Raw genomic sequence first — 23,250 nt, forward strand, 5'->3', positions numbered from 1 at the left:
CCTATTTACGTCCACAGAATGGCACGTACAGGCAGATGGGCATATATATACGTCCCCGCCTTCTCAGGACCCCCTCCGCTGCGTGCGGCGGGCGGATTCCCGCGGGGAGCGATCCGGGACGACGGCGCGGCTATTCGTTTATAGCCACTCCGTCGCGATCGCTCCCCGGAGCTGAAGAACGGGGAGAGCCGTATGTAAACACGGCTTCCCTGTGGCGGCTGCATCGATCGAGTGATCCCTTTTATAGGGAGACTCGATGATGACGTCAGTCCTACAGCCACACCCCCCTACAGTTGTAAACACACACTAGGTGAACCCTAACTCCTACAGCGCCCCCTGTGGTTAACTCCCAAACTGCAACTGTCATTTTCACAATAAACAATGCAATTTAAATGCATTTTTTGCTGTGAAAATGACAATGGTACCAAAAATGTGTCAAAATTGTCCGAAGTGTCCACCATAATGTCGCAGTCACGAAAAAAATCGCTGATCGCCGCCAATAGTAGTAAAAAAATTTTTTTTATAAAAATGCAAAAAAACTATCCCCTATTTTGTAAACGCTATAAATTTTGCGCAAACCAATCGATAAACACTTATTGCGATTTTTTTTACCAAAAATAGGTAGAAGAATACGTATCGGCCTAAACGGAGGAAATTTTTTTTTTTATATATATGTTTTTGGGGGATATTTATTATAGCAAAAAGTAAAAAATATTGAATTTTTTCAAAATTGTCACTCTATTTTTGTTTATAGCGCAAAAAATAAAAACCGCAGAGGTGATCAAATACCACCAAAAGAAAGCTCTATTTGTGGGGAAAAAAGGACGCCAATTTTGTTTGGGAGCCACGTCGCACGACCGCGCAATTGTCTGTTAAAGCGACGCAGTGCAGAATCGCAAAACCTGGCCTGGGCATTTAGCAACAAAATGGTCCGGGGCTTAAGTGGTTAAATGCTTTATTTCCAGGCCCAACATGGCCAACATCAACATGAGGTAGAGAAAAAAGGTTGATGAAGCAAGAGAGAACTTTGCAGTATCAGGCCTGGATATGAAAGGAGCAGTCCTGCTCTCAACAGCACAGTAAGTAGTAGTAGTCACAGTTCGTCGCCACTCTAGCCAGAGTGGGTGAAGTGCCCCCGGACAGACTCCTGCCACAAGTCTGGCAGCTGAAGTGTCACTTTAGATTGCTGGGAGGAACAGGCCTCTCTCACAGACCCGGCTCTAGGGACCTCTGCCACAGGTCTAATACTTGGATGAGCTGAACGGTTGAGCGAATCCTCCCAGTAAATTAGGTCAAGGTCACCGGGTGACAGTAGAAATGTACCTGTCAACATTCCGGTCACCAGATCTCCGATGGTTCGTTCAAGCCCTATTGGACAACCTGCCTCCGGGTTCCCCTCAAGTCGACCCCCCCATCGAACGGCTCCCAGCCTGGGATCTCCTCAATAGAGCTGGGGACCCAGCAAGTCACTGGGGCCCCTTTCAGCAACATGGAGCTCACGTAGCATGCGACCCCAGCCTGGTAGGCCATATCACCGGGGTCTGTTGAATGCGCACACCCTAAAGGTGGGTGCCGCACCTGGAACCCGTGAAGAACCAACAAAAATGGCGTCTGCCACAGATATTCCCTCCCCCAGCATGCCCCGCGAGGGAAAACTCCTCTAATTGGCCGCTGGGAAAAGTGGCGCCACCTGTCGCCCAGGGGTGGAATCAGCACCCCTGGAGCGCAGACTGACTTACAGGACAGTTCAGGAATGACAGCAGGAATGACAGCAGCCCAATTTAACAAATTATGAATGTATGAATGGGAGCAAAATAACTTTCCCATTCCCCACTAACTTTAGCGTAGTGCCCATACTGAAAGTAAGGGGGGGCTACAGGTGTGTAGACTGTGGGGATGAGGATTTGTGCCAGAAGAGGTGATATGGTAGAGGGGGGAGTGGGTTTGTGCTAGGAGGGAAAAAAACATTTGAGGCAGGGATGTTGTGCTAGTAGGGATGATTGGAGGATATTTGCGCTGGGGGGGCATTTTGGGGAGGGGCATTGGACTAGGGGGGGAGATGGGGGGATGTGTACTTGGAGGAGGGGGGGGTTGAGGAGTAGAGGATTTGTGTTAGGAGGAGTGATCTTTTTTGGGGTAGGGGGGATTTGGTGAAAGATTAGATATGATCTGAGAGGAGGGATGGGCTGCAAATATTTATGCTGGGAGGGGGGATTTCAGCAGGGGGTAAATGTGTTCTGGGAGAAAAGGGAATGTATACTTAGAGGGTAAGCATTCAGATTTAAAGTTTGGCACGTCCGCCCTGGGCTCTAAATGTCCCTGTCCCGATACTAACTGCAACACAAATAATATTCCACACTGAGGGCCAGATTTACATAGAAGAGCGGCGGCGTAACATATCGTAGATACGTTACACCGCCGCAATTTTTCATCGCAAGTGCCTGATTCACCAAGCACTTGCGATGAAAACCTACGCCGGCGGCCTCCAGCGCAAGGCGGGCCAATTGAAATGGGCGTGTGCCATTTAAATTAGGCGCGCTCCTGCGCCGGACCTACCGCGCATGCTCCGTTTCCGAACTTCCGTCGTGCATTGCGCGCCGTGACGGCATTTTTTGAACGGCGACGCGCGTAGCGTAATTCCGTATTCCCGGACGGCTTACGCAAACGACGTCGATTTTTACATTTCGACGCGGGAACGACGGCCATACTTTAGACAGCAATACGCTTGCTGACTAAAGTTAGGGCACCTAAAACGACGACTAACTTTGCGACGGGAAACTAGACTAGCGGCGACGTAGCGAACGCGGAAATCCGTCGTGAATCGCCGTAACTCCTAATTTGCATACCCGACGATGGTTTACGACGCAAACTCCCCCCAGCGGCGGCCGCGGTACTACATCCTAAGATCCGACAGTGTAAAACAATTACACCTGTCGGATCTTCTGGCTATCTATGCGTAACTGATTCTATGAATCAGTCGCATAGATAGAAACAGAGATACAACGGCGTATCAGCAGATACACCGTCGTATCTCCACTGTGAATCTGGCCCTGACTTCTTTATCTGTCCTTCTGCAATATATATGCCCTCTAACAGATGTGCATGCACTTGTCCAAAAGAGTCTCCCACTGCACATGCTCACCTGTGTATACCCCTTGCCTTTTCTGATGGGCTCCTGCATCCTTAAGGGGGCTTCACTTGTAAACACACCTAGCTACATTTCTCAATCCTCCACAATAATATCCTACACTAAGCCCCATTTCACACTGAGCCGCTCATAGCGTTGGCAGGAAAACTCTGCTATTTTTACCGCCGACACTATGGACAGATTTGCGGCGCATTTCGGCCGCTAGTGAGGCGGTTTTACCCCCGCTAGTGGCCGAGAAAGGGTTAAAGCCGCCCGCAATGGGCTGCGGGCAGCAGCGGTGAAGGAGCGGTAAACACGCCACTCCAAAGATGTGGCTAGCGGGACTTTTTTTACCGTCCTGCTATCGCAACGCTTCGGTGTGAAAGCCCTCTGGCTTTCACACTGGAGTGAATGTGACAGCTGTTTAAGGGTGGATTGCAGGCGCTATTTTTAAAGCTATAGCGCCTGCAATACGCTCCAGTGTGTAGGGGTCTTAGTGCTGCACTGGGTCTAAGCACTGTATGAACTGTATGTAGCTTTAGTCATCAATGTTATAGCTACTATTGTAAACGGTTGATAGGCCGTACCCTATTTGGTGGCAGTGTGATAAAGCTAAACCCAGCAAAGATCGCTCTGTCTGCTGGCACTTTGATTGTGATCCTACGAGCTGGAAAATCTTTGCGCAGGATGAGGCTGAGAATGGCATTGTCGTGTACCATTGACAACGTGATGTCATTTTGACCCGCCAAGTGGGTGGCCACGTGTCCCGGATTGCCCAGCACTGTCCCGCAATTGACATGTCTGTCCTGGGTCCCGGGCACCTTCATTCCAGGACAATACAATGTCCAGGAATGAAATAGAGGACACAGTCACCCCCTACTAACTAATAACTACATTTCCGGAACTGGTTGCTAGGGCCAGCGCTGCCTGGAGTCTTGCAACCAGTGACAATTTACTCTCATTCAGTGAGGCCGGGAGCGAGGCCTGCACCTAGTGCAGCACTGCTATCCCCACCCACCTCGGCACCTCCTCCTTCTCTGGCATCCAGCGGCAAGCAGCAGGGACTGGTGTGATCTTTACTCTTCAGATAGTGACGCCACTCCTTTCCTTCTATGCATGTGGCTCATGCTGAGGGAGTGACAGCAGCACTGCATCTGGTGGCAGGCTATGGGTTGCAAGCGGCACTGCATCTGGTAGCAAGTGGCACATTCACCTAAGGTGACCAGATTTTTTCAATGAAATCCGGGGACATATTTTTTCTTGACTAGAAATGGCAACAATCAGCGACTCTCTGCCCGTCGCCGCCCGCCTCACAGCCTCTCAAGTCTTACTCTTCGGGCCCCGGCTACTACTGGATGGGGAGTGGAGGAAGATCACTCCGCCAGGGAAGGCAAGGAGATAGGCAGGTGGCTGGCCAGGATTTGAGCCAAGGCAGAAGAACATGCAAGCGAAGCTGAACGGGCATGCGCCCGAAACTGAAGAAATATTCCCTACGCTCCGACCAGCACCAGAAAGGGGCACAGATAATGGGAAAAATACAACCCCCTATGCTAGTAGGCATGGGGGAGCGGGGGGTGTAATTCAATTTTTTTTATTTTAAGTCTGCACTGACTTAGGTGGATTCAGATAGCTTTACGCCGGCGTATCAGTAGATACGCTGTCGTAACTCTGAATCTACGCCGTCGCAAATTTAAGCGTATTATGGAAACCAGATACGCTTAAATTAGGCTAAGATACGAGCAGCGTAAGTCTCCTACGCCGTCGTATCTTAGGGTGCATATTTACGCTGGCCGCTAGGTGGTGCTTCCGTTGAGTTTGGCGTAGAATATGCAAATGACTAGATACGCCGATTCACGAACGTACGTGCACCCGTCGCAATTAGTTATGCCGTTTACGTTAGAGATACAGCGGCATAAAGATAAAGCTGCTCCCTAGGTGGCGCATCCCATGCAAGGTATGGACGTCGGAACAGGCCTATCTTTTTACGTTGTTTGCGTAAGTCGTACGCAAAACGGGCTTGACGTAATTTACGTTCACGTCGAAAAGGCGTACTTTGGAGCAATGTACACTGGGATATGTCCACGGACGGCGCATGCGCCGTTGATTAAAAACGTCAATCACGTCGGGGTCACCAGTCATTTACATAAAACACGCCCCCCTGTTCCACATTTGAATTAGGCGCGCTTAGGCCGGCCCATTTACGCTACGCCTCCGTAACTTAGGAGGCAAGTGCTTTGTGAATACAGCACTTGCCTCTCTAACTTACAACGGCGTAGCGTATATATGCCATACGCTACGTCTGCCTAACGTTGCGCCCGCCTATGTGAATCTAGGCCACTGTCTTTGAAATTGCCCCTGCCCCCTATTAAATCCAATCTGGGGACAAAACCAGGGACAGACTTGGTCCGGGGACAGTGTCCTCAACCCCTGAAACTGGGGATGTCTGGTCACCCTACATTCACCTGACAAATAACCCGCCGCCAAATTCCCCATCAACCCAGAGACTACATTTCCCCCCGCCCCCCTCATCTTTTTTTGGAGAAGGTGTGAGAGGGGGTGTGTTCCTTAATGGCAGTTTGGAAATGTGGTCCCTATGGCCGGGGTATGGTGCCCTGTCTGTGACAGGAGGGCGTGTGCTGAGGACAGAAGAAACATTCACTTTTGGGAACACAGCATGGGGAGGAAGGGGGCTTGCCACTCTGGGCAATATGAGGCAGTGTACACACAATTGCCACTCTGGGCAATATGAGGCAGTGTACACACAATTGCCACTCTGGCCAATATGAGGCAGTGTACACACAATTGCCACTCTGGGCAATATGAGGCAGTGTACACACAATTGCCACTCTGGGCAATATGAGGCAGTGTACACACAATTGCCACTCTAGGCAATATCAGGCAGTGTACACACAATTGCCACTCTGGGCAATATGAGGCAGTGTACACACAATTGCCACTCTAGGCAATATCAGGCAGTGTACACACAATTGCCACTCTGGGCAATATGAGGCAGTGTACACACAATTGCCACTCTAGGCAACAGGCCCGGACTGGGACAAAAAATAGGCCCGGGCATTTTAGACTGAGCAGCCCGGGGGGGGGGGGGGGGGCACGCGGCGGGGGTTAATGATGGGATGCCCGCACAGAGAGAGAGACTGCTCCACATTTGTGGCACAGAGAGAGAAATCACTCCACATTGCTGGAACAGAGAGAAATCGTTCGACATTTCCCATTGTTGTACTGAAGTCAGTTGATAGATCGGAGTCTGTATAACCAGTCTGCACATTGATAGGTTGAAATTTCTGCTGAACTGGCAGATTTTCAATCTATTTATGATGGCCTAAGTCCACCAGTCTCTGAGTTTAATAATATCCTCAAATCTTCTGAAAGGGGTTCTCAACTTAGGTTTAGAAATTCACTTTGAACTCCACCTTATTTCCAGAACTCTCATTATGTATTAGATGTGCAAAGAATACGGTGAGAGAACATCTAATACCTATAAAGAGTAATGAAAATAAGGTGGAGTACAAAGTGAAATATCTGGAGGGACTGGCTGAGGTTAAAACAGGCAGGGAGGAAATTAGGCATCACCTCCTTACTGTCTGTCAAATGCCTCTGAAAAGTGACATGAGAATTGATAACTTTTCAGTGGAGTATCTGTGAGTGCAAGCCTTTTGGCTCACACTGGTGCTCAACATTTTTTTGGGGGGAATCAAACTGAACAAAAACATCAAATGCAGCCACTGTGCCCCATTATATGCAGCCACCGTGCCCCATCAAATGCAGCCACTGTGCCCCATCAAATGCAGCCACTGTGCCCCATTATATGCAGCCACTGTGCCCCATTAAATGCAGCCACTGTGCCATCAAATGCAGCCACTTTGTCCCATCAAATGCAGCTGTTGTGCCCCATCAAATGCAGCCACAGTGCCCCATCAAATGCAGCCACTGTGCTACATCAAATGCAGCCATTGTGTCACATCAAATGCAGCCACTGTGCCCCATCAAATGCAGCCACTTTTTCCCATCAAATGCAGCCACTGTGCCCCATCAAATGCAGCCACTGTGCCCCATCAAATGCAGCCACTGTGCCCCATCAAATGCAGCCACTGTGCCCCATCAAATGTAGCCACTTTGTCCCATCAAATGCAGCCACTTTGTCCCATCAAATGCAGCCACTGTGCCCCATCAAATGCAGTCACTTTGTCCCATCAAATGCAGCCACTGTGCCCCATCAAATGCAGCCACTTTGTCCCATCAAATGCAGCCACTGTGCCCCATCAAATGCAGCCACTGTGCCCCATCAAATGCAGCCACTGTGCCCCATCAAATGCAGCCACTGTGTCCCATCAAATGCAGCCACTGTGCCCCATCAAATGCAGCCACTTTGTCCCATCAAATGCAGCCACTGTGCCCCATCAAATTCAGCCACTGTGCCCCATCAAATGCAGCCACTTTGTCCCATCAAATGCAGCCACTTTGTCCCATCAAATGCAGCCACTGTGACACACCCTCCACCCACTCGCTGTCTGACCGACACTTACCCCATCTTAGTGGCCAGTCAGGCATGAATCTATCCATTTTACATATGGGGGTGGCATAATGGAGGGGGCAGTGCCTGTGTGCCCTTAATGGACAGGTCGCCACTGTGGTGGTTTTCCATAGCCCCAGTCCCTCAGACTTCTAATTAGAAATTGTGCGTTTTTGCTGCATTTTTTGGAATTGCACCACAGATGCGGCATGCAGGACTTTTTGTGCACTTTCAGGACGACATGCAGCAAAAATGTACAACCTAATAGAAGTCTATGGGACTGGAGGGTAACATGCCAGAACTGCAGCTAAACTGCAGCTTGCCAGTGTGAACCCACATCATAACATCTAGGAGGACAAGAAACTGTCACAGGCTGCTGTAATATAACACTTAATATGCAGAGAGGGGGACGTGGCCAGTGGACAATCCACAACTTGTGGCAGGTGACGTGGCCAGGTGATTTGGCAAGTGGATAATCCACTTGTGGCAGGTGACGTGACAAGTGGACAATCCACAACTTGTGGCAGGTGTCGTGGTCAGGTGACGTGGCAAGTGTACAATCCACAACTTGTGGCAGGTGACATGGCCAGTTGACGTGGCAGATGACGTGGCAAGTGGACAATACACAACTTGAGGCAGGTGACGTGGCAAGTGGACAATCCACAACTTGTGGCAGGTGACGTGGCCAGTTGACGTGGCAGGTGACGTGGCAAGTGGAAAACCCACAACTTGTGGTAGGTGACGTGGCCAGGTGATGTGGCAGGTGACGTGGCCAGGTCACGTGGCCAGTGGACAATCCACAACTTGTGGCAATTGACGTGGCCAGTTGACGTGGCAGGTGATGTGGCCAGTGGACAATCCACAACTTGTGGCCAGGTGACGTGGCCAGGTGACGTGGCAGGTGACGTGGCCAGGTGACATGGCAAGTGGACAATCCACAACTTGTGGCAGGTAACGTGGCCAGGTGACATGGCAGGTGACGTGGCCAGGTGACGTGGCCAGTGGACAATCCACAACTTGTGGCAGGTGACGTGGCCAGGTGATTTGGCAAGTGCATAATCCACTTGTGGCAGGTGACGTGGCAAGTGGACAATCCACAACTTGTGGCAGGTGTCGTGGTCAGGTGACGTGGCAAGTGGACAATCCACAACTTGTGGCAGGTGACGTGGCCAGTTGACGTGGCAGGTGACGTGGCCAGTGGACAATCCACAACTTGTGGCAGGTGATGTGGCCAGGTGACGTGGCAGGTGATGTGGCCAGGTGACGTGGCAGGTGACGTGGCCAGGTGACATGGCAAGTGGACAATCCACAACTTGTGGCAGGTGACGTGGCCAGGTGACATGGCAGGTGACGTGGCCAGTGGACAATCCACAACTTGTAGCAGGTGGTGCACTCGGCCAGCTCAGTGGCCTTTTTGCAGGACATTAGAGCAGCCCAGGGGGCAAATGCATTCTTGCAACCCAGCCCAGTCCGCCCCAAGGGCCTTGGTACACCTCTGGGTAGAAGTGACATGCGGGCCGCCGAGGGCCGTTCGCGGGCCGCCGAGGGCCATTCGCGGGCCGCGATCGGCCCTCGGGCCGCCAAGGGCCATTCGCGGGCCGGTACCGGCCCGCGGCCCACCGGGCATATGCCCGGTATGCCCTATGGCCAATCCGGGCCTGCTAGGCAATATCAGGCAGTGTACACACAATTGCCACTCTGGGCAATATGAGGCAGTGTACACACAATTGCCACTCTGGGCAATATGAGGCAGTGTACACACAATTGGAGGGGGTGACACCTTGAGGACATAATAAGAAGGGGTCAGTGGACAGTGGTGCCAGCAGTAAGGGGACAACCACAATTGGGTGGAAGGAATTCGATATCCCTATTACATAAGCCTGTTCACACCAGAACACGGTGTTGTGAGAAAGGTGTCTCTCGTATCTGGTATGGGTGCCAATACATTGTTACCAGCACCCCAAACGCAGTGTATGTGGGCACCAGAGAGGAAGACACAGAGCGCGGCACCCAGCATGACTGGCACTCCCCCGCTGCCCATTCAAGTCTCCCTCCCTCAGTCACATGGCGCAGGAGCGTCACCCCAGTGCCGGATCACATGACCGTGATGTCATCAAGCGTGTCTCCTAGAGGAGAGAGGTAGGACATGTGAGGTGTGGGTCACTAGGGTTCATTCATTGGGGATCACCGCCGGCCGCTCCGGTTATTGTAGTGAGCGGTCATAGAATGTGTGGCTGGGTTGCCTGTGACCTCCGTATTGTGTGGGGGAGGAGGCTGATATGGAAGGGGAAGAATACTGACAGGAGCAGGTTATCCCGACACTGTGTGTGTGAACCCCGTCAGCGATGTTCTTGTGAGATTTAATGCTAATAGAATTGCACGTCATGTTCAATATTTGTAAAACGGCATATTTTATTAAAATAACACCTACAGTGAGGGGGTGCTTCGTATAGAGTGACAACACTTCCTGCATAGTACAGTCCTGGTTCAGGTTCTTTCTCTTATAGGGTGACAACACTTCCTGCATAGTACAGTCCTGGTTCTTTCTCGTATAAGGTGACAACACTTCCTGCATAGTACAGTCCTGGTTCTTTCTCGTATAAGGTGACAACACTTCCTGCATAGTACAGTCCTGGTTCTTTCTCTTATAGGGTGACAACGCTTCCTGCAGTGTACAGTCCTGGTTCAGGTTCTTTCTCTTATAGGGTGACAACACTTCCTGCATAGTACAGTCCTGGTTCTTTCTCTTATAGGGTGACAACACTTCCTGCATAGTACAGTCCTGGTTCAGGTTCTTTCTCTTATAGGGTGACAACACTTCCTGCATAGTACAGTCCTGGTTCTTCCTCTTATAGGGTGACAACACTTCCTGCATAGTACAGTCCTGGTTCTTCCTCTTATAGGGTGACAACACTTCCTGCATAGTACAGTCCTGGTTCTTTCTCTTATAGGGTGACAACACTTCCTGCATAGTACAGTCCTGGTTCAGGTTCTTTCTCTTATAGGGTGACAACACTTCCTGCATAGTACAGTCCTGGTTCTTCCTCTTATAGGGTGACAACACTTCCTGCATAGTACAGTCCTGGTTCTTTCTCTTATAGGGTGACAACACTTCCTGCATAGTACAGTCCTGGTTCAGGTTCTTTCTCTTATAGGGTGACAACACTTCCTGCATAGTACAGTCCTGGTTCTTTCTCTTATAGGGTGACAACACTTCCTGCATAGTACAGTCCTGGTTCTTTCTCTTATAGGGTGACAACACTTCCTGCATAGTACAGTCCTGGTTCAGGTTCTTTCTCTTATAGGGTGACAACACTTCCTGCATAGTACAGTCCTGGTTCTTTCTCTTATAGGGTGACAACACTTCCTGCATAGTACAGTCCTGGTTCTTTCTCTTATAGGGTGACAACACTTCCTGCATAGTACAGTCCTGGTTCTTTCTCTTATAGGGTGACAACAATTCCTGCATAGTACAGTCCTGGTTCAGGTTCTTTCTCTTATAGGGTGACAACACTTCCTGCATAGTACAGTCCTGGTTCAGGTTCTTTCTCTTATAGGGTGACAACACTTCCTGCATAGTACAGTCCTGGTTCTTTCTCGTATAAGGTGACAACACTTCCTGCATAGTACAGTCCTGGTTCTTTCTCGTATAAGGTGACAACACTTCCTGCATAGTACAGTCCTGGTTCTTTCTCTTATAGGGTGACAACACTTCCTGCATAGTACAGTCCTGGTTCTTTCTCTTATAAGGTGACAACACTTCCTGCATAGTACAGTCCTGGTTCTTTCTCTTATAGGGTGACAACACTTCCTGCATAGTACAGTCCTGGTTCAGGTTCTTTCTCTTATAGGGTGACAACACTTCCTGCATAGTACAGTCCTGGTTCAGGTTCTTTCTCTTATAGGGTGACAACGCTTCCTGCAGTGTACAGTCCTGGTTCAGGTTCTTTCTCTTATAGGGTGACAACACTTCCTGCATAGTACAGTCCTGGTTCTTTCTCTTATAGGGTGACAACACTTCCTGCATAGTACAGTCCTGGTTCAGGTTCTTTCTCTTATAGGGTGACAACACTTCCTGCATAGTACAGTCCTGGTTCTTCCTCTTATAGGGTGACAACACTTCCTGCATAGTACAGTCCTGGTTCTTTCTCTTATAGGGTGACAACACTTCCTGCATAGTACAGTCCTGGTTCAGGTTCTTTCTCTTATAGGGTGACAACACTTCCTGCATAGTACAGTCCTGGTTCTTTCTCTTATAGGGTGACAACACTTCCTGCATAGTACAGTCCTGGTTCTTTCTCTTATAGGGTGACAACACTTCCTGCATAGTACAGTCCTGGTTCAGGTTCTTTCTCTTATAGGGTGACAACACTTCCTGCATAGTACAGTCCTGGTTCTTTCTCTTATAGGGTGACAACACTTCCTGCATAGTACAGTCCTGGTTCTTTCTCTTATAGGGTGACAACACTTCCTGCATAGTACAGTCCTGGTTCAGGTTCTTTCTCTTATAGGGTGACAACACTTCCTGTATAGTACAGTCCTGGTTCAGGTTCTTTCTCTTATAGGGTGACAACACTTCCTGCAATGTACAGTCCTGGTTCAGGTTCTTTCTCTTATAGGGTGACAACACTTCCTGCAATGTACAGTCCTGGTTCAGGTTCTTTCTCTTATAGGGTGACAACGCTTCCTGCAATGTACAGTCCTGGTTCAGGCAATTCCTCTTATAGGGTGACAACACTTCCTGCAGTGTTAAAACCTGGTTCAGATTCTTCCTCATATAGGGTGACAACACTTCCTGCAGTGTACAGTCCTGTTTCAGGTTCTTCCTGGTTCCCTACTGCGCATGCACGAGTCGCGCTGCGTGATTCCACCGGTCCCTTCTGTCTTCTGGGACCTATGTGTCTCCCAAAAGACAGCGGGGGAGGGGGGTTTAGATGGCGCCAGACGTGGCTTAGGTTGCCGTGGCGACCTATGCCCAGAAATGGGAGAAAATACCTGGTTTACACAGGTATCTGCCCCCCCCCCCCTGAAAGGTGTCAAATGTGACACCGGAGGTATGGAGGATTCGGAAAAGCAGAAGTTCCATTTTTGGGTGGAACTCCGCTTTAATGTGCCATACTTGCCAATCCCATCCCTGTGGATCCCAAGGATCGGCAAGTATGGCACATTAGACACTAGTTAAAGCTAGCACTCATTTTTCCTTTCTGCAGTAAAAGGTCCTAGTTCAGACACTTCCTCATAATTTGACAACACTTCCTGCAACGAGAAGTCCTGTTCAGACACTTCCTCATAATTTGACAACACTTCCTGCAACAAGAAGTCCTGCTTCAGGCGCTTCCTCTTATAGAATGACAACACTTCCTGCAGCGAGAAGTCCTGCTTCAGGCGCTTCCTCTTATAGAATGACAACACTTCCTGCAGCGAGAAGTCCTGGCTCAGGCGCTTCCTCTTATAGAATGACAACACTTCCTGCAGCGAGAAGTCCTGCTTCAGGCGCTTCCTTTTATAGAATGACAACACTTCCTGAAGCGAGAAGTCCTGCTTCAGGCGCTTCCTTTTATAGAATGACAACACTTCCTGCAGTGAGAAGTCCTGGCTCAGGCGCTTCCTCTTATAGAATGACAACACTTCCTGCAGTGAGAAGTCCTGGCTCAGGCGCTTCCTCTTATAGAATGACAACACTTCCTGCAGCGAGAAGTCCTGTTCAGGCGCTTCCTCTTATAGAATGACAACACTTCCTGCAGCGAGAAGTCCTGTTCAGGCGCTTCCTCTTATAGAATGACAACACTTCCTGCAGCGAGAAGTCCTGCTTCAGGCGCTTCCTCTTATAGAATGACAATACTATCTGCAGTGAGAAGTCCTGGCTCAGGTGCTTTCTCTTATAAGGTGACAACACTTCCTGCAGCGAGAAGTCCTGCTTCAGGCGCTTCCTCTTATAGAATGACAACACTTCCTGCAGCGAGAAGTCCTGCTTCAGGCGCTTCCTCTTATAGAATGACAGCACTTCCTGCAGCGAGAAGTCCTGGCTCAGGCGCTTCCTCTTATAGAATGACAACACTTCCTGCAGTGAGAAGTCCTGGCTCAGGCGCTTCCTCTTATAGAATGACAACACTTCCTGCAGTGAGAAAGTCCTGGCTCAGGCACTTCCTCTTATAGAATGACAACACTTCCTGCAGTGAGAAGTCCTGCTTCAGGCGCTTCCTCCTTTAGAATGACAACACTTCCTGCAGTGAGAAAGTCCTGGCTCAGGCACTTCCTCTTATAGAATGACAACACTTCCTGCAGCGAGAAGTGCTGCTTCAGGCGCTTCCTCTTATAGAGTGACAACACTTCCTGCAGTGAGAAGTCCTGGCTCAGGCGCTTCCTCTTATAAGTTGACAACACTTCCTGCAGTGAAAGGTCTTGGTGCAGCTTCCTGCAGGACGTGAGATCCTCGGGCTTCCAGAGTTCTTTGCACCATTAAGTTTGCAAATAAGGTTACCAGAAGTTTTTCTTTGAAGAAACATCAACATGAAGGGGATTGCTCAAGATACCTGTAGATGTGTGTCCGCTCTCTTCCCTTCCCTCTACCGTGCCCACTATGCTGGTCTGGGGCACACAGATGGGCAAGCAGATCCCATGATACATAGTGGGGGGCACTTTATCTGCATGTGTGGAATTTGGGGGTGTCATTAACTTTTAACTGACACTCCCAGAAGTTTGCATAGGGCAGTGTGAACTGCTGCCGGGAAACATACGATGCGGGAACCCGCAGTGGATTCGCAGGATTCCCGCATCGCAGGAGTGTGAACCGGCCCTAAATGTGAAAAAAAAATGACTTGCCCGGCGCCCGGAACTGCATGTCCTGGGTGTCGGGCGATGCAAAGTGTGCATCCCTGCAACACTCAATGGCTTGACAAAAGCTCAGGCGCCTGGATGCAATTTCTAGTCGGCATGGCAACTTGGTGCCTGAGATTTGTCGACCTCTCCGTTAAAGGCTATCTCCAATTTCATGGGAAAGAAGTAAATAAAAAGAATATAACATTTACAACAGGGCTTAACAAATTTGCTTTGTCTCTAGGAGCCAGCTAAAAATTAGGAGGAAAACGAACAAATCGTACGGATATAACCTGTCCCCGAAGGTGTCCTTTAACCCTTTCACAGCCCAGAGCCATTTTTGCATTTTTTGCACATGCGTAAAAAAAACATTTTAGGCTTGAAGATTACATAAAACATTATATATTTTCTGAAAGAAGACACCCTAGAGCAGCGGTCCCCAACCTTTTTGGCACCGGGGACCGGCTGCGTGGAAGAAAATTATGCCAGAGAGGAGCACAGGGCGTCTATACCTTATGTCAGAGCGCCGCTCTGTGCGCCTCCCAACTGACGTCAGCTGGGGATTCTCGGCCCCTTCCGCTGCAGCTATCAGATGAAGAGAGAGGCAGCTGGTCACATGAACACCGAGTGGCTCTCTGAAATCAGGTATAGACAGCATTTTTTTTTTTATAAAACACACACGGGGCACACAGCATTAGGCAACAGTGGATTACCGTATTTATCGCGGTATAGTGCGCTCCCGCGTATACCGCGCACCCCTAAAGTTGCCCCCGAAATTCCTGTAAACAAAAAATGTTATATGATTTTATTATTTACAGTTTTGGTGTCTTCCCAGCGTCCATCGTCCGGTCCGGCGTCCGTCTGCGGCCTCGGTGGTATCCTCCCGGCTTCTCCAGCGCGCGCCTCAAGTCGAGTCTCCGCTTCCCGCGCTCAGTTCGAACGCCTCCGCCGACATATACCGAGTGCAGTACACTCGTGTACATTCGGCAAGGCTCGGCTTCGCTCACGCTCTGTGACGTTTATGCGTGAGCACGAGCGAAGCCGAGCCTAGCCGAATGTACCCGAGTGTACTGCACTCGGTATATGTCGGCGCAGGAATTCAAACTGAGCGCGGGAAGCGGCTATCGGCGTATATCGTGCACCCACGATTTTCCCCTTATTTTAAGGGGAAAAAAGTGCGCGATATACTCCGATAAATACGGTATATATAAAGGATATGGTGGCTTAACAACCACTTTAAAGTGGTTGTACACCCTTTACAACCACTTTAACCTACGGGTAAGCTCAGATTAAGGCTTACCCGTAGGTGCAAGAAATATCTCCCAAACCTAAAAGGTTTAGGAGATGTTTGCAAAAAATAGCGACACCAATGTCTATGGCGCATGCGCCAGAGACAGCGTTATACTTCATATTCCCATCGCACACTTTCCTGGATAAGCTCTTGGATTCGGGTGCTGTAGCAACAACCAGCTGGATACTAATGCAGGTTACAGTTAAGATATTTGCCAGCACACCATGGAACGACGAAAATAGCGTCCAAGCGGATGATTTATTGCATGATCACAGGGCAGGGCATGTGATGACGAAGGGATCATGCAATAAATCATCCGCTTGGACACTATTTTCGTTGTTCCATGGTGTGCTGGCAAATATCTTAACCGCCGTAGACATTGGGCGCAGGTGCACTGAGCATGCCGCTACTAACGGCATCATGCCCTTAGTGGTGGCTCCCACGTGAATGCGTGGGAGTGACATCATTGCTGCTCCGGCCAGTCACAGCGCTGGAGCAGCGATACCCAGAAGTTACTCCGGGTATCGTGGCGGCGTCGGAGGAAGCAAACAAGGGCCGCTGCGGGGGCTTAGGTCTCAGATAAGTAATTCAGAATGAGCTAGTGCTAGTGCTATGCATACCAGCTCGTTATGCCTTTGTCTTGCAGGCTGTCTTTTATTTTTATTTTTTCTGTATGAGAGGGTTTACTTCCTCTTTAATGCAGTCGCCTTCGGTGTGCAACAGCCCCCCTAATACTTAACTGAGCCCATCTCTAGCCAGTGATATACACGGGTGCCTCGGTCGTTTGGACTCCCCCTCCTGATTGGCTGAAACACAGCAGCGGTGCCATTTGCTCCCACTGCTGTCAATCAAAGTTAGTTAGCCAATCAGGAGAGAGAGAGGGTGGGGCCTGACTGAAGCTCTGTGTCTGTATGGACACACAGAGCTCGGCTCGGGTGCCCCTATAGGAAGCTGCTTGCAGTAGGGGCACTCGCTAGGAGGGAGGGGCCAAGAGCAACGGCGAGGGACCGGAGAAGAGGAGGATCGGGGCTGCTCTGTGCAAAACCACTGCACTAAGGAGGTAAGTATAACATGTTTTTTATTTTCATACAAAGAAAACTACTTTACAATCACTTTAAGTCAATGTTAATTTATCCCTTTTACCGACCTACCACAACCTAAACCAATGTACGCCTCCACAAATGTATACTTATCTTGATCTGATGACTGAGGCGTCCAGTGTTTGTTTACATCTGACATCGTAAGTCTCACTCTCCTTGACTGTGCCTGCACATTAGACACATATGGGGGGATTTATCAAAACTGGAGCACTCAGAATCTGGAGCAGTTGTGTATGGTAGCCAATCAGCTTCTAACTGCAGCTTATTCAATTCAATTTTGACAATAAAACCTGGAAGCTGATTGGTTTCTATGCAGAGCTGCACCAGATTTTACACTCTCCAGTTTTAGTAAATCCCCCCACATAGACTTCTGTAGGGTCATCTCCCTTTGTCTCCAAACTCAGCTTCTATGGGACTGTAATGCCCAGGGGAGTGAGACTTGTAGCACTGGATGTAAGCCAACACTGCATGTGGCATTTAGAGGTCGACCGATATGGGTTTTTCTCTGGTCGATGCCGATATTTAGAAATTGGGGTGGCCGATGGTCGATATATGATGTTGATTTTTGTGGCCGATATTTTAGGCCGATTAAAAAAAAAAAACTCACCCACTCCACTCCTTCCTGCTTGCTCCTGTCACTCTAGCACACACTTGATGTCCTGAGTACAGATGGCACTGGCTGGTGGCACTGGTTTGGAACTGGCAGGTGGCACTGATTGGCACTGGCAGGTGGCACTGGTTGGCATTGGCGGTTGGCATTGGCGGGTGGCACTGGTTTGGAACTGACAGATGGCACTATTGGCACTGGTTGGTGGCACTAGCAGGTGGCACTGGTTTGGAACTGACAGATGGCACTGATTGGCAGTGGCACTGGCAGTTGCAACTAGTTGGCACTGGTGGCACTGGCAGGTGGTACTGGTTTGGAACTGGCAGGTTTTACTGATTTGTATTGGCAGGTGGCAGTGATGGGTGACACTGGCTGGCACCACTGGTTGGCACTGACAGATGGCACTGGCTGGTGGCACTGGTTGGCACTGGCAGGTGATACTGACAGATGGCACTGACAGGTGGCACTGGGTGGCACTGGCAGGTTTCAAACTGAGCCAAGTGTAACTGTGTGTGTTAACTGACAAGTAACAGAGGAGAGAGAGAGAGAGTGCTGTCAGAATTGAGCTTGATGTGGGGGTGGACCCAGCCAGGGTGGGCAGGACCCAGCAGCTATATTACACCTGCCAATGATTGGGCTGCTTAAGGGGGCAGGGCCACATACACGTAGCGGCCCGCCCAGATACCATCCCATTGGCTGTAGCTGCTGGGTCCCACCCACCCCTGACATCAAGCTCAATTTCTGACAGCTCCTCTCTCTCTCTCCTCTCTGTTACTTGTCAGTTTCACACACTCAGTGCGACGCTTGATGCTTGCCAGAGCCGCTGAGTGTGGAGAAGGGAGGAGGAACGGCGGTCAGTGTAAAATATCGGCCTAATTTTGATAATAATCGGCCAATGCCGATTTATCAAAAATGGCCAAATTTCGGCCTCTAGTGGCATTCGTTGGATTGAGGTATGTACTTATATGTGGATGGGGAGGTTGGATTAGGTCAAGGTTGCACTTTGTCCAAAACACACCTTTTTATGCTTTAACTTGTGATTCATTGCTAGGACACACAAAAAATGATTTTCTTGTACTTGAATTCTGTGTGAAAGGAGTTTTTTCACATAAAATGGAAATTACTTACACATTTGGGATTTCTCCATGCAGCAACTTAGAAAGTGATTACCGTTTATAGATGCTGCATGCTGTAGTTCCATCTTCTGGCCTCTACTGGTCCCACCGAATACCACTGCGGATATTTTTCTGACCGATTATAAATGCTTCCTGACCCATAGAGATTTATTTTCTCGTCCTGTTTTGACATCTGTCACCTGGACAGGAATTAAGGAAAAATCTGCCTAAGGGGGACATAAAAAAATCCTGGAAAATGCAATAAACCTTCCACACTTTACTAGGAATGTGTTTCTTTATATTGCTATGTTGGTACCTAGTATGTAGCTTTTATTATCAAATAGATGGGATTGGAACATTTTGTCCGGCGTTGGATTTTTAACTATCTGCGAACGCTTAAGCTTTTGTGGGGAAAAAAAATAAACAATCTAGCATGTCCAATTTGTTTGAGGATACTGTAGCTATGTTGGAGTTTACTGTTATTAACCACTTGACCACTGGGCACATAAACCCCCTTAATAACCAGACCAATTTTCAGCTTTCGGTGCTCTCACAATTTGAATGACAATTACTCAGTCATACAACACTGTACCCAAATGAAATTTCCGTCCTTTTTTTCACACAAATAGAGCTTTCTTTTGGTGGTATTTAATCACCGTTGGGTTTTTTATTTTTTGCGCTATAAGAGAAAAAAGACTGAAAATTCTGTAAAAAAAAAATAATTTTTCTTTGTTTCTGTTATAAAATTTGGCAAATTTAGTATTTTTTCTTCATTCTTTTGCATAAATGTGAAAGATGAAGTTACGCCGAGTAAATAGATACCCAACATGTCACCCTTCAAAATTGCACACGCTCGTGGAATGGCGCCAAACTTCGCTACTTAAAAATCCCCATAGACGACGTTGCAGGGTATTGTGGGGTATTGCGGAGTATTGTGGGGTATTGCGGAGTATTGTGGGGTATTGCGGAGTATTGTGGGGTATTGCAGGGTATTGCGGAGTATTGCGGGGTATTGTGGGGTATTGCGGGGTATTGTGGGGTATTGCGGGGTATTGCGGAGTATTGCGGGGTATTGCGGAGTATTGCGGGGTATTGTGGGGCATTGCGGGGCATTTCGGAGTATTGCGGGGCATTGCGGAGTATGGGGGCATTGCAGAGTATTTTGGGGCATTGCAGAGTATGGGGGCATTGCAGAGTATGGGGGCATTGCAGAGTATGGAGGCATTGCAGAGTATGGGGGCATTGCAGAGTATTGCACAGGGAGGGATGGATGGCTGGATCTGTGACTGCATGTGTCACAGATCCAGCCCGCAGCAGCAGCAGCAGCTGCTGCTGCTTCCGCTCTCTCCCCTCTCCTCTCTCACACTCTACCGTTCGGTACAGAGAGGAGAGGGAGGAACCGGCGTCATCACATGACGCCGGTTTGTTTACTAGTGATCGCTCCGTCATTGGACGGAGCGATCACGTGGTAAACCGCCGCTATCAGCGGCGATTTACCGTGATCAGCCGGGTCCGGAGGACACGGCGGTCATGGAGACTCCCGTGTGCGCGCCCCACAGGGCGCGCGATTCTGGGAGGACGTACATTGACGCCCTCCCAGAGTTAAGCAACCGCCTTGTAGACGTATTTCGTCTATAGGGCGGTTGTTAAGTGGTTAAAAAGGACCTTTCCTTATCAATCTGCAGTGTTTTATTGCTCTTTAAAAAATTCAATGCAATACGGCAACCTGGAGATCTTCTGTACATAGAACTTTCCCAAATATGTTATTTCCTGTATGTGTAATTGGCTCACTGATTTCTTTCAAAAGTCTGCTGAAAGTCAGATTTTAGGCATCCTCGGCAACAAAAGTAACATTTTTGGTGAGATACACACCCCCCCCCCCCAAAGGGTTAATTACTTCTGAAGGGGTGCGGACACTGCAACTTTCCTCAGCACACTGTAAGTGCATTAGCAAGTAGGAATCTGCAACAAAGTTTCTTAAAACTTAAAGGGGTTGTAAAGGTAAACGTTTTTTCACCCTAATGCATTCTATGCATTAAGGTGAAAAAACATCTGTGTATTATCAGCCCCTCGTTTACTTACCTGACCCCTCGAAATGTCCAGCACCGTGAACGCGTAGGCTTCTCGGCTCATTCATTAGTTGATTTAAAGCAGCGCAGCCATTGGCTCACGCTGCTGTCAATCACATCCAATGACTCAGCGTGCCGGGGGGTGGGGCCGAGTGGTGCAGTGAGCGGCTATAGCCGCCGGCTGTATCACTGGAGCGCGCCCGCAAGAACTAACCACCATGCAAGCTCGCATGAAGGTAGTTAGTTCTTGCGGGAAGGAGCCAAGACAGCCGCCGAGGGACCCCAGAAGACCAGGTTCGGGGCCACTCTGTGCAAAACGAGCTGCACAGTGGAGGTAAGTATAACATGTTTGTTATTTTATTTATTTTTTATCTTTGGTGTTACTTTAAGGACCAGGCCAATTTTTTAAACTTGTAGTTTACAAGTTAAAATCTCAATTTTTTTTTGCTAGAAAATTACCGTATTTATCGCCGTATACCGCTCACTTTTTTGCCCTGAAAATCAGGGCAAAAACGTGGGTGCGCGATATACGCCGATACCCGCTTCCCGCGCTGTGTTTGAACCACTGCGCCGACATATACCAAGCGCAGTACACTCGGGTATAGTCGGGCAGGCTTGGCTCCTCTCGCCGAGCCTGCCCGACTATACCCGAGTGTACTGCGCTCGGTATATGTCGGCGCAGTGGTTCGAACACAGCGGGGATCGAGCGGGGAGGACACCACGATGGCCGCAGAAGGACGCTGGACCGGACGAGGCCGCCGATGGACGCGATGGACGACGGGCAGGACGCGATGGACGACGGGCAAGACACCGACGAGGAATTTTCCTTCAAGTTCGGGGTGCGCGCTATACGCTATACGGTGCGCGTTATAGCAAGATAAATACGGTACTCTATTTTTTCAATATTTTTTTCTAACACACTAGAGAATAAAATGGCAGTCATTGCAGTACTTTCTGTCACACCATATTTTCGCAGTGGTCTTGCAAGTGCACTTTTTTTGGAAAAAATACACTTTTTTGAATTAAAAAAGAAGACAACAGTAAAGTGAACCCAATTTTTTTTTTATTGTGAAAAATAATGTTACGCCGAGTAAATTGATACCCAACATGTCACGCTTTAAAATTGCGCCCACTCGTGTCGAGTGTGAGCGCATCTCCCGTGTGGGAACAAACAGTCTCAGGTGATTAAAATGGGGGGCTGGGGGGCTGCTGAGTGAAAAAAGTTTTTACACCTGCATTAAGGTTAAAAAACACGAGGGTTTACAACCCTTAAAGTAGAAGTTTACCCTAAAGCGTGGTACACACGATCGAATGGGAATTTCAGACGGAAATTGTGTGATAGGCTGTTGGTGGAAAATCCGACCGTTTGTATGCTCCATCGGATAAGTGTTGTCAGATTTTCCGCGGACAAATGTTTGATGGCGCGCTTTAAAATTTGCCGTGGACAATTGTCTGTTGTCGGATTTTCTAAACGTGTATACACAAGTCCGTGGATCAAAAGTCCAAAGTACAAACATGCATGCTCGGAATCAATGCTCACCAAAACCGACATTAGCAGAAGGTGACCAAAGGGTGGCACATCATTCATTCACAGCAATGTGTGAATAAACTACATGTCCTATGTACCACTGCAGCAGACAGGCTTGTAGTTTCAGTGGACTGTGAGTGTGCTGATTAGTGTGCTTCTAGTCCTTTCATTCTTTCTCCAGTTTTCAAACAGAAAGCCCATACAGAAAGCAGCAGGCAGAAAGCTGGAGGCAGAGTGTGAGTGTGTGCAGGGTCTGACACTGCACCCATGATCAACTGATCATGGGTTCAGTGCTTTGCAGGTGTTCTGTCAGATTAGACACCCTGTCAGATTTCTTAATGTTCCGTCAAGGCCATCTTGGTACACCCTGCACTCGGCCACACTAAGGGGTGGATTCATGTACCTTTAGGCGGGCGTAGCGTATCTCCTATACGCTACGCCGCCGTAATTTTGAGAGGCGAGTATGGTATTTTCAAAGATTTTGCCCCCGAAATTACGGCGGCGTAGCGTATTAGGGCCGGCGTAAGCCCGCCTAATTCAAATGTTGAAGCTGTGGGCGTGTTTTATGCATATTAACTGTGACCCCACGTAAATTACGTTTCGATCGAACGGCGCATGCGCCGTCCGTGGACATATCCCAGTGTGCATTGCTCCAAAGTACGCCGCAAGGACTTATTGGTTTCGACATGAACGTAAATTACGGCCAGCCCCATTCACGGACGAGTTACGCAAACGACGTAAAATTTAAAAAATTAGACGCGGTTCCGACATCCATACTTAACATTGTGTCACGGAACCATGAACCAGACGTACAACAAGAGATAAGTGAAAATAAGAATGCTTTATTGAAAATCAAGCTGTAAAGCAAAAGTCCAAACGAATGGTGAAAACCGAAGCAGAGTCTTTGCGAAGCCAGAGAACAGGAACCAGAAGGGTAGTCAGACGAAGCCAGGATCAGGAACCAGCAGGGTAGTCAGACGAAGCCAGGATCGGGAACCAGCAGGGTAGTCAGACGAAGCCAGGATCAGGAACCAGCAGGGAAGTCAGACGAAGCCAGGATCAGGAA

At 49.0% G+C, this 23,250-nt stretch overlaps 1 protein-coding gene across 1 annotated transcript in view; it reads left to right on the forward strand.

Moving 5' to 3' along the window:
- The first annotated feature begins 9,704 nt into the window (after positions 1-9,704).
- The window catches only part of LARS2 (leucyl-tRNA synthetase 2, mitochondrial), a 268,511-nt gene continuing 254,965 nt past the window's right edge, over positions 9,705-23,250 (forward strand). The window contains exon 1 of the mRNA XM_040353150.1: positions 9,705-9,797. The gene's annotated coding sequence lies outside the window, so the exon portion shown is untranslated. The remainder of the gene's footprint in view (positions 9,798-23,250) is intronic.

The sequence above is a fragment of the Rana temporaria genome, chromosome 5 (genome assembly GCF_905171775.1).
Source record: "Rana temporaria chromosome 5, aRanTem1.1, whole genome shotgun sequence".
NCBI classification, from domain to species: Eukaryota; Metazoa; Chordata; class Amphibia; order Anura; family Ranidae; genus Rana; species Rana temporaria.